This window comes from Cynoglossus semilaevis, chromosome 10 (genome assembly GCF_000523025.1).
Source record: "Cynoglossus semilaevis isolate Cse_v1.0 chromosome 10, Cse_v1.0, whole genome shotgun sequence".
NCBI lineage: Eukaryota > Metazoa > Chordata > Actinopteri > Pleuronectiformes > Cynoglossidae > Cynoglossus > Cynoglossus semilaevis.
Window position 1 is genome coordinate 2,556,862 of NC_024316.1, and position 11,111 is coordinate 2,567,972.

An 11,111-nucleotide genomic window follows, 5' to 3' on the forward strand; every position below is an offset into this window, starting at 1 on the left:
ATCCAATTTCCCTGCAACGATGCGATTTTGTAAATGTCGAGTAATTATTTTGGTGAATATTTTTCTAAAAACAGTATGTAAGAGAGCTCACAAAATACATTTTTCGTCTCTTTTTTTCCCCCACTGTGGCAGATGAAGTTGTACCAGCGCAGTCTGTACAGTGAGTTGTCAGGATTAACAGTCAGATGTGGCCACTTTATGAGCTGTGGCTGTAAAAACCTACAGAGCTGTGACTGGATTCATGATGACAGCTTTACTGCCACATTCTTCTGCTGCAGGAAGTTGGCATTTATAATATAATATAATATAATATAATATAATATAATATAATATAATTTATATTATATATATAATATATATTAATATAATAATGTCATACTTATCAGGTTTTATTTCCAGTCTCTGTGGCGCAATCGGTCATTTCATCTGGCTGTTAAACGAGAGGTTGCTGGTTTGAATCTACCCAGCAGTGCGCCCTTTCTCACTGTAGCTATCAGTTATAACGCAATCAAGTTGAATTTGAGTCTCTCCATAGTGTAACATAGCTGTTATCACACTTGGTTATAAATCTGCCTTACACGAAGAAGGTCCTGGGTTCGAACCCCGCAGGAACCACATACTTGGCTCCTCCAAGGTGCAGCCTGCTGTTAACACAACACTCTGCCCAATAAAAAGTTAAAATGAACACATTATCTTTGATGATGTGCAAAATTCAATAACTAATTCAGACGTAGTGTACTGTCGACTTTTATTTTAAAAGTAAATGTGATCAAAAACAACTGATATAAAGTGCGTTTTACACCAGTATTCCATTGAAAACGCCACATTTAAAACCTTTCCCTGCAAGTCTAAACATCAATGTGACTAAAATGGAAAACCAACCTCATCTGCCTGTAATATGTGTAATCTAACCAGAGAGTTACGGACCTAAAAATAAAAAAGCGATTGATCCGCGATTAATTATTGTTTCAGTAATTAGTGAATTCCCAATCCCGATAATATTATTATTATCACGATAATAAAGCGTTTTTTTTTACCTATTTCTAATAGAATGAATGTCATATAATGTAACAACAACCATATTCATATGAATGTATATAGGAACAACAGTGTCATCTAGTGACGGAAGGGGTAACTACAGAAAGAAAACCATTTAACAACATCTTTCTCCCTCCTTTCCTTGAATGGTGTTTGTATTTATGTAACGTGGTTTTGTATTCTAGTACTTCCTGGTTTTCTAATACCTCTTCATCTTTTTAAATTAAATTACTAAAACGTATTACTAAAGTAATACAGAGACAGAAAACTTACAGTCTCAGTTTTCTATTTGCTATCGCTGTATGCAATTCCAGTTACTTCGATTTCAGAGTCAGACTTTGCAGACTCTCGCTGCAGCTCCGATAACCTCTATCCTGACTGGAAAGTCTGCAGACGTCACCATCGAACCTGGCGACACAGACCTCACCCTGCAACTAACTGCGAAGTGTATCTGTGCTTTACTCAAGTCTTTTTTTTTTTTTTCTTTTTGGTGAGAAAAATTGTACTTTTTACTCCATTACACTTAGTGAAACATCTCGTTCCTTTTTTATCAAAGCGAATCAAATAATGAGTTGGGAGCCAATGCACCGTAAGCAGACCAATCAGAGCTCAGCACACGATTGGCCGCGAACTCCCTTGGCCTAATTTGGCCGAACTTTATTATTGAATTAGAATAAAGGAATTTATTATTTATTTATTTCAAGAATTCAAGAACACTGTGAAGTCTGTGTGTGTTCCCTGTTCCTGCCGTGTCTGTGACCACCCTCACCTGTGTGTCCGTCATCAGTCTCATTGGTGTCACCTGAGCCTCTACAGTACCGCAACTGGGTTCTGCCTGCTTTCTGCCATGACGGCTAAAGGTAAGAAACACATTCAGGTGATTGTTTTTTTTATTATTATTATTTATTTATTTATTTGCATTCTGCAAGGTTTCGTGTCCAGCAAATGTAACCTACATAGTTTGCATAGTATGTTGGGCTAATTGGAAACGTTTTTTTCCTCCATAGTGACAACATTCAGTTTTGCTCCGTGAAAAAAAAAGTTTCCAAAATAATGTGTGACGTGCGACGTTGCGAACAAAGCATTGTTTTTAAAACCACTTCTTAAATTTTTTTTTTATTTGTGGTTTATTAAAGGTCACAAAACGGGAAGTGAAGTGTGTTTTTTCAGAGAAAGTTAACCGGGCTTCACTTCTGTAGAAAGAGGAACGTCACCATTTTCCGGAAAACATGTTTTCCCTGTAAACTTTATCTTTTTTTTTTACTTCTGCTCTTTTTAACTTCACTTTTCAAGTAAAGTGTACATACAAGAGGTCCTTTATAGAAAGATGATGTGAATATAGACTCACAGGTCTTTCAGTTTCAGAAGAAAGTGTATTTCAGCTCTTGGTCTCAGTTTGTTTGGTCTCTGATTGTAGTGTAGTAAAATACAGGTCAGATACATAGAAACATAAAAAAATATTGTTTTTAAAATAATCACAAAATTGTACAGTCTAGCTAAAATTATCTGAAATATCATAATTATATTATATAATATATATAATATAAAAATAAACATTAAGGCAAAAAAACACTGTTTTTCTTTTTAACTTATGAATTGAGTCAAAATTAAATCAAAATGTTGTGATGTAGCAAATAGTAAATAAAAAAAATAATAGTCAAATTATGGAATTTTGCTAAAACTAATTTAAAAAAACCGATGTAAAATATGTGTTTTTATTGTTATTTTTTTATTTTATATATTTGATCTATATATTTTATTTTATTTTTTATTTTTATTATTTTTGCTAGTGCTAAATACGCAAAAAGTTAGAAGTAAGCTAAAATCTAGCGACAGAGGGCGCTCTAATGCAATGAAAGCGCTCTCTTCCGTTAGTCGCCTGCATGAGCAGGGATCTTGTACCTCTTCTGCACAGAACTGTGGCGTTTGTATAGCTAACTGATGCACAAACAAAAGGCCAGAGACGTAAATAACACACATTTATCGACAATATTTTTCATCGTAGTAAAAAAAAACCCCACTGGTGAGCGGAAAGAGAAGCGGAACTCAGCAGCTGCCTCCTTATCACCTCCATCCAGAGAGGGGCGTGGTCACGGCCTGTCTCCAGCCTCCTTCCTTCAGCTGTATTTGGCTTTCTAAGAATTGCTTCATTCACTGAAATCTTACCACAGCCTGACCTCCTTCAGCAGACACACACGCACAGTTTACTGGCAGTGCTGTCCTTTTAAGGGGAACGTGAAAAAACCCAAAAAAAAAACACCTTGGTTGATTAGACATAACTTCATCTTCATCTCTGAATAGAGAAGCTTTCTAACTCACCAGTGATTTCAACTATAAAATAATAAAATCAAATGTATTTAGCAAATAACTACTAACTAAACCTATGTGTTGTGATGCCAAATATTTAATTTTCTGTTTTCTGTTTCTGTTTTTTGCTGAACGGGAGAGAGCATCCTTCGTAAAACTTCACATATTTCCTACATTTATTACCTCGACCCACAATAGTGGTGGATTATTTCTCCGTCCAACTACATAATATGTGAAAGCGTTGACGTGAGCAGCCAGAACTATTTAAATGATGGGATGCTCCGCTCTCGTGCCAGGCTTCAGCAGTAGTATGGCAGCAGCAGAACGTTTCCTTGGTAACAGAGGAGATTTTGGCCACGGGCCAGACCCGGCAGTGTGAACTCCCACTGTGTCCATCTCCCCAAAAAACTAAAAATACACTCAGCTTCTCTCAGCGCCTGTCATGCAACACAGACTCAGAGCACTGCAGTGGAAGGAGCGCCGTCTGTATACGTACGTGCACACATTAGCGACGCACGCATGTATGGTCACTCTGTCTCGGCCGTGCATGTGTGACATGTATAAATAAACCCATGCATAAATGTGTAGGTCATTGCACGGGAAAAGAAAAATCACATGTTAAAAGAATTCACATCTTATGCCAGTGGTGATGGTATCTGCAGGGACGGACCAACAGGTCTGTAACATTTACTGCACGCCCATTAAAATAGCTGTCATGTGACAGTACATCAGGACGTGACTTGGTTATCTGGTTCGGAAGGTCATGTGACGCCGTGAAGCTAGGCATAACACATAGTGTTGAAGATGGACAAAAAAGGTGATTGATTGCATAATAATAATAATACGAACAACAACAACAATAATAATAATAATATTTGTACTTTATTGATCCAACACCGGAGAAGTTGTTGTGTTACCAACAGATCTGTTTCCTCTGGGAATTGAATTATGTAATGCTACCGAAAAAAAGCCTTATATATGTAAATAAAGGTAAAATGTAGTTAGAACTGTACATAACGGAAGTAGATAAACGTACATACATACAAGTATACAATGGCCACTGATACAGTTTAAACTAAAATGAAAGCAAAGGCCGCGACAATATTTGACAGATATCCACAGATAAGCTAAAGGTTAGCCAAAAGTGGACGACTGCCAGCGAGACATTTCACCGTTTCAGCCATGTCTGATGTCTTTTTGGCACAAATGACATCAGAATGACATTCTTTGTGGTATTTCGTGAGTTGGTCTTTCTATATAGTTGAGAATGACGAGCGGGAGGAGGAGGAGGAGGAGGAGGAGGAGGAACGGGAGTTTAAGATCAAGAGGCACATGGTTTAGTTCACGTGCACAGTGAGGCCCCACAGTACCAAGACGCCTACTTTAGGCACATGTTGGTGTTTGAAGACCACATGGGAGCCCCCCGGCTGCCCCCCCCCCGTCCCCCCCGCCTTCAGGATAACTCTCTGACGTAGTCTGCAATTTGTGACAACAGTTTACTATGTTTTACAGAGGTCCAGACTGGGGGAAGTTTGATAAAGTTGCCACAGATACCTGTCCATCTAACCAGAGTCACTGACGTCATGTGGTGACTTAGAGGAAGTGCACACAAGTAAAAAAAAAACACTATGTACAAAAAGAAAAAAAAAGCACAAATCTTCCATCACTTCACAACACGTTTATCCAGAAGGCTGTATTTGTTTTGTTTTTTACGATATTGACTTTTTGCCGATATCCAATATGTGATGTGCCGTATTTTTAGGTCACATCATCTGGGCGAAACCCAGACATTGTGTTATCGGGTTTTCATTATTCAAGGAAAAACCGATAATGATTCTCAACGATATTACATAACGAAGCTAATATCGGCGGATAATATCGGTTGGCCGATAATATCGACATCACCGCTAAATGCGTAACCTTTAGGTCAGTTCACAATGACGTCCAACAGTGTTTCTTTTTTACCCCTCGTCACATACCCCCACCCCCACCCTCCCTTTGCCACTACCACCACCATTTCAGTAATCAAAGGTGCATCTGAAAAGAGGTTTTTTATGGCCTCGGTAACATCTTTTTTTTTTATGGTCACAAATTGGAGACGCCACTCTGATGTGCAGAGACAAAGGTCTGTGCTCAACAAGGCACCCCATCACCTTAATGGTCCTCATCGCTTGTCTTCAAATTCACTCTGACCCCAATTTCATCATGCCCCTTCACTTCTCTTTAGGAGCCGTGCGTCAGCAGTAATGGGATGTGACGGCTGTTTGAGGGCAGCACTGTGTGCGAAGAAGACTCAGTGCGGACTTAAGTTTGGACAGATCATGAGAAGAGAAACGAGAGAGAGTCCGGCCACCTCAGCCTCCCCCCCTCCCACTACACCTCCCCGCCCAGTAGCCTTTTCTTCTCCTATTCTCATCCATAATCTCACCTTCTCCCTCTGCACCTCCTCCCACATGTCTTTACCTTCCCATGTCCTTATACTTCCAAGCCGAGGAATGTTGCCTCGTGGTCCTCCTCCCTCTCCTCCTCCCTATCTTCCTTCTACCCTTGCGTTCCCATGCTGGGTCATTATAGAGGGCATTGAAAGAGTGGGGGTCACCTCCAAGGAAGTTAAGTAGGAAGTCTTTACGAAAGTTCAAACTCACTGGAGTGGAGCCTGGACGGTGTTGACACACGTGGCAGAAAATCACACGTTTTTAGACAAAAATGTTGTAAACCACTATTAGCTAATATCATGTTTATTCGACTAAAAATACCACAAAAGTATTTTTTTAAACAAACTTTTCTGTTAATTTACTGATATGGACTGGCATGGCACAAAGTTAAAGAGCTAGCTCGCTAGCTTACCGTACGCTACCTCCCAAAACCATGGCCTTGACATAAAGGCATTAGCTGCATGTTAGGTATGACCAACCACATTAGCCATGTGTTAGCTAAAATCTAACTAAATCAAATATCCATAAGAGGAATCCTAAAATTTTCGCTATCTAAAACCTAGCGTGAATGTTGTAAAACCTTTTCCACTTCAAAAACCTGAGGGCAGGCTAAAATATGTTTTTTTTATTATTCGCACGTGACAGTAGAGAACGTATTTATCCACGTGTGCTGTATATTTCCCAGAACCAATGGGAATTCTACTTAATTTGACGCCCACATTCCTATTCTATTCAATCTGGAAGACAGCACACACACACACACACAGAGAGAGAGGAGAAAGCGGTCGCTGGGTTTGTGGCTCCTGAAGCTGGAATCAGGAGTGAAAGGATCTGTGTGTGGCGGTCGCGCTGATTCCGGAGCCTTTCTCCTCTGGGATTCTTTGTGTCTCTTCCAAGGAAAGCAAGTTCACAGAGACACAAAGAAAGTGGGAAAGGGAGGGAAAGTGAGGGCGGACAGTTTTTTCCCTCCCCTTTCTCTTGAAGACTTCTTTCTTTTCGGCCTTCAAAGCCTTCCCCGCGGTACTTGAATGTCCATCATGATTCACGTTTTGACAATTTTATGTAAAAAAAAAAAAAAAAAAAAAAAAAAGGGACCCGCAGCACTTTACTGCTGCTTGCTTTTTCTTTGTAATTCATGATGAAGGAATTATTATTTTTTTTCAGTAGACAGGAACGCCACAGTGACACATCGTGAAAGAAAACAGTGCAGTCAGACTGACAGATGGGTTCAAGGTATGAGTTGGGAAAAGATCAGGGATGAGTTCTCACCACATAAAGGAAAGGAAAGTGAACCAAATGTGACCTCTGCTTTTAACCCATCACCAAAGTGAACAGTGGGCAGACCAGTGCCCCCAGTGGTAGCTTAGTGGAACCAACTCTCCATAAAGAGGTACTGGAGTTGGAAAATGGTTTGGACATGTGTTGAGGAGACATAGAGGACATATTGGATTAAAACATGTTAGAAGTGCAGTTGCCAGGAGGAAGAAGAAGAACAACAACAACAACGATGACGACGACGATGACAACAACAACAACAAAACAAAATGTAACGTAACTGAATGCCTTATCAGTTGTCAGTAGCTAGCATATGATACCTTGACAGTGTGTTGTATTGTGTAGCCGCAGGCTCACTGCTAACTAACAAGCAAGATAGCTAGGTTAGCATTAGGGCTACATTACATAACAGTTATTAGACAAAATAAAGCTAAGCTTTATTAACCAGGGAGCAATTTCTATTCCTTTCACATATTTATAAAATGTGTTTTGTGCTAGAAATATAGTTCTAACCTCTTAGAAAGACGCATTTCACTAACCGACGGATACGAGACACAGGAGTGATGTTTGCTCTCATGAACTCAGATGCACTCGTTCATGTGAGCCTCTTTTAGACATTAAAACCCAACTATGCCATCAGCTTCTCTGCTTCTCCTTTCCGGGTGTCTGGTTACACAGAAAGGAAATATTCACACCGTGGGGAACAAAAAAAATACACAAACCATCTGCTAATGCTCCATTTAGCTTTCCAAGAAAGCAGGCGATCTCGGAATAGAAACAGCAAGGGAATGGATGTGTATTTACACGATGCTCCGGCTGAGTGGTGTCACTTATCGAATATTCTCCCATTAACAATGAAGTGGAGCAGTGTGGGATCTAGTCTGATGGTCTCACACACACACACACACACCGCAGACCAAATGCACTGCAAGTACGGTGTTAAAGAACCACTTTGTGCCGCACTTGTTGCTAATGAGTGGTTGGGTGACGAGAAGCATTTCCTCTCTGGCTCTTCACATCTCAACATTTGCTGTTAAAGCGCTCTTCAATCACTGGACCACATGGATCCAAAACACCACATTTGACTGTGAGGGAATAAACCAAATGATCTTCCTTTTCTTTCTTAAACATGTTTCTAAATTCAGTGTTTGAGCTGAATAACTGTTCGTCATCTGCAAAAGTGAGGTGAGGTTGTAGTATAAAAAAATTTACACTGGAAAATTTTGAAATGCAATACATAAAAGTTAGCTAGGTGTGTCAAACATATGGCCCACGGCCCAAAACCAGCCCGCTATGGAGTACAATTTGGCCGACTTGATAAAGTTTGAAAGTAAAAAAAAAAGCACAAACAGCTCATCTTCACGATGTTTGGTAAAATGATATTTTATTAAGTATGAAGATTTTATAATATACTTGTCCATAAAAAAGGGCGTTACCCCATGTCAAACTCAAGGCCTGCGGTCCAAATGCGGCCCGCCAAGTCATTTTGTGTGGCCCGCTGGAGCGTCAAAAGTGTTGAATTGCCTTATAATAAAATCCATGTTAATGAGTTTTTTAACTTAATTTTTTTTTTCCACAGAGAAATGTACAATAACTTTAATAACTACTAATCAAGTGCAGATACGTGCGTTATTGTGTTATGGAGTTGTTACATCTATGCAGTCGTACAGTTACAGCTGGCCCTTTAAGAGGAAGTGTAATGAGGCTGTGGCCCCCTGCTAAAATGAGTTTGGCACCCCAAAATAAACAGCTATTTAAACATGATCGTTTTCAGCCATCTGACTAAAAATACTAAAATAAGTATGGAGTCCATTTTCAAAGATCCTTCTAATGACTGGAGTATGATTCACTGGTTAAAACACACTGGTCAAACTCAGGCCCGGGGGCCAAATCTGGTCCGCAATTATATTTATATTTGCATCTTTTTTTTTTGTTATTTGAGATAAAGATACCACTAATAAATACTAATTCCACTGATTTGTGTTTTATTTCAAATGTAATTTCTCATTTGTTTATAATATTAAGCTTTGGTTGAGAAGCCTCAGCTGTGGTGATTTACTGCATGTCATATACAATGGAACAATATGCTCCACGAAAGTTATGTTTACAAGACTGTTTTACAGCCTGAGTGCAGCTGATGGACATGCTGTTATACACACACGCACACACACACAGCGTGGACTTGTCAACGGACTGACACTGGTTTCTGCTCATGAAGATGAATTGATAGTGTGACGTTTCCAGCTCGGTATCAAACCCGCTGATTAGCCCACTACAGGATGTGGTGGCGCTATAAATCACGGCCTATTTGACAGTTAAATGGACTTTAACGACGGCGTCCTGCTGCTGGTTTATGAATCGCAGCCTGTGTGTGTGTGGCTGAGACCAAGTTAACTTTGACCCTCAAATGGTTGAAGCTCCTGCGTTGCCGAGGTTACACTGCACTACAGTTTTGTTCGATCAAATTCCCTTTCCTGTCTGGGCTGCTGGGGTGGAGTCAGTGTGATCACTCTCACCTGGTGTCTCTGTTCATTAGTCTCACTGGTGACACCTGGTGCTCTGGGTGTGTATGTCTATCTCTGTCTTGTGCCGTTTTTGGAGATTATACATTGTGAACAAATGAGTTTGTGTGCACTTTTGCACTTTGCCAATAAACCTGCTGCACCTGAAGAGAGTCTCCCTTGTCCTGCATTTGGGTCCTGCCTGCTTCCTGCCGATGGCTACGATGCTAGCACGTAGCAGCGCTGTGGTGAGTTTCTCTTTATAAAGGTCATTTCGAGAGCAATTTATTTGACTGTAGGTATAATTGACCTATTATATAATATATTTCATGGCACTTTGGCCCAGAGCCAATGTCTCTGTCATTGGTGTGGAACCCCAGGGTTCACCTCCTGGGCAAGTTCAAATCCCAGTCAGGGTGGTTGGTACCTTCCAGTGGACTCTCCACCCACAGGAAGGTTCAGGGGGGTTGGTACGGTGCAGTGTGATTTGGGTGGCGGTCATGGAGACTGCTGTCCCTGCGACTCCATAGCGGATGAAAATGGATGGATGTATGTGTATAAATTCCATTTTTTGGGGGGTGGGGTTCAGTTTGTATCTACGGACTCTCCACCCACAGGAAGGTTCAGGGGGGTTGGTACGGTGCAGTGTGATTTGGGTGGCGGTCATGGAGACTGCTGTCCCTGCGACTCCATAGCGGATGAAAATGGATGGATGTATGTTGGGTCAGAGGGCCAGGGGTGTAGGTTAATTGAGATTCTAAATTGAGCGTAGACCGTGAATGGTCCTGTAATTGACTGGACTGGAGGCCAACTCCACCTTTTTGACTGATGTCGGCTGGAATTGGGGCTGACTCCCTCAGTGACACTATAAAAAGGATAAACAGTAGGAGATGGATGGATGGATGGATGGATGGATGAATGGATGGATGGTCTCATTCAGAGGATAATTGACCATAGAGCTCTACACAGATGTGTGAAGATTGTGTGGGTCACAGTTACGGCCCGGGTCAGATATGGGTCCGGGGCTAAAGTTGACCTTGATGTTGTCATAATAACTTGAATTTCATCTATTACGATGTGCATTTCTTTCGCAAAAATCCTGCTGGGCTTCAGCAATACACACAGCTCTGATTTATTTTTGATCTAGCATTGAATAATAACGCATAGAAAACAGTATATTGTCAGTCCTTGTTTCGTGGTTACGTCGCCAATTCCCATGAATTAATAAGAAATCTCATCACGCCGATCCACGTTATTAAAAACTCGAGCAGAGCGGACGAATGCGACGTCGGGATCCCAGGTGTCAGTTGTTTTTATCTGCTGGATTATGTTGCTAACACTGTTAGCTTACCCAAGGTTAGCCCAAGGTTAGCCCAAGGTTACCGAATTTAAGCCAAAAATCAAAAGCATTCATCACGAAGATATAGCTAAAAATGAGGACAAACGTGTTCAAACACACACGTTATACTTGGGACAAAGAAATTGTAAAATCTCCTAAATTAAAACATGGTACAGTTTTATATTTCTGTGTCTATAGACTGTGTGTGTTCTGTGA

At 40.6% G+C, this 11,111-nt stretch overlaps 1 long non-coding RNA gene across 1 annotated transcript; it reads left to right on the forward strand.

Annotated features, from left to right (window-relative positions):
* The first annotated feature begins 1,302 nt into the window (after positions 1–1,302).
* On the forward strand, positions 1,303–3,290 carry LOC112487658 (uncharacterized). Its single transcript, XR_003050971.1, has 2 exons — positions 1,303–1,898; positions 3,044–3,290. It is a non-coding gene; the product is annotated as an uncharacterized LOC112487658 (long non-coding RNA).
* The last annotated feature ends 7,821 nt before the right edge of the window (positions 3,291–11,111 follow it).